The 1,379-nt window shown below is 36.6% G+C and overlaps 1 protein-coding gene across 6 annotated transcripts in view; it reads right to left on the bottom strand.

The window, feature by feature from the left end:
* Positions 1-1,379, bottom strand: part of mdga2a (MAM domain containing glycosylphosphatidylinositol anchor 2a) — a 180,581-nt gene that overhangs the window by 139,089 nt on the left and 40,113 nt on the right. The window lies entirely within an intron of this gene.

The raw sequence follows: 1,379 nt of genomic DNA, 5'->3' as shown, positions 1-1,379 counted from the left end.
ACACACACACACACACACACACACACACACACACACACAAAATTTGTTCCAGGATAATAAATGCCACATTATTGTGATGTACAGCATAGGACCACATCACATAAAGGTTGCCGTGATGGACTCTCCGTTTGAAGCTGCCGGCCTTGACATGCGAAATCAGATCCTAAAACTGTTAATAGCGCAATGAAGCCAGACAGCATCCCCCAACTCTGGTAAACAATCTACTGGAAGCTGATGATTTATTAGTGAGGCATCCAATAAATCTGAATACACATCTTTCTCAACAACCCATTTCTGGATTTTGAGTTTTAAGAAGGCAGTTTTTTGTTAATCACAGTCTGGTGGCCAAGGCCGGTCTTTCCAGCTGAGATCATCACTGATGCAGCAGTAGCAGTAGCGCTTCAATAATGAATCCAGGATTTTACAGCCGGTCACTAATTGAGCCATTATTATTATTTGAAACAACACATTTTAAATGGAGCCGCACAACAGTAGGTCACACCCAGCGTAAACAAAAAGGCTCTTTGTGCAATCTAAAAGGTTGTAAAGGCCACAGTGGCTGTTGAGTTTAATGGGAAATGATGTTTTGTTCAGAGATGCACTGATAGTGTCTATAGCACTGGAGCTGTTAGTGATCAAGCCCTTAAGTGCTCATACTTGGATCAAAAAGAAAGTTTGTTCTGATACCAAGAGAGAAATAAATTGGCATAATAAAATAATATTTTCTAGCTAGAAGAAAAAGACAGCAGTGAGGGGATTCACCGCCCAGCAGCTCCAAACCAAAAATATGCTCAAAATGGAGGAGCAGCTTCCTCAGCTGACCAAAATCTAATCAGAATTACTTCAAAATAAAAGTTTTGTTTCACATTTTGAAAATCCATGTATTTAACCTGATGAATGTTGATATCAAAATATGGGATGAAAAAGACTTTTGGGTGTAAAAATAAACTACAGAGCCAACAATGTGTTATATAATAATCACAGTATTTAAACAAGGGGGTTCAGATTAGTGTTGAATTTGTTTTGTTCTGTTAATTTATCTCCTACACAAACAATGTCATTTTAAAGCCCCACATCATTATTAAAGTAATCATTACTTTTATGATTTTAGGATTGTTAATGGTCTGTGCACATTTTGGTAAAAATTAAGCATGTGTTTTTATGTAATGTGTGTTTTACTTGCCCTGAAAACTTAGTAAAAATCTTTTTAGGTTCATTTTAAACTGATTAATCTATTTAAATGTCACAAAATAGTGAAAAATCACATTTTCCCAAAGCCCGAGGTGACGTCTTCTAATTTCTGGTTCTATTCAACCATCAGTCCGAAACCCCAAAAATAATCACTGTGCTGTCCGAGTATCAAAATAATTTGCCAATTG

This window comes from Etheostoma spectabile, chromosome 18 (genome assembly GCF_008692095.1).
Source record: "Etheostoma spectabile isolate EspeVRDwgs_2016 chromosome 18, UIUC_Espe_1.0, whole genome shotgun sequence".
NCBI classification, from domain to species: domain Eukaryota; kingdom Metazoa; phylum Chordata; class Actinopteri; order Perciformes; family Percidae; genus Etheostoma; species Etheostoma spectabile.
This window is presented reverse-complemented; position numbering and strand designations above follow the sequence as displayed.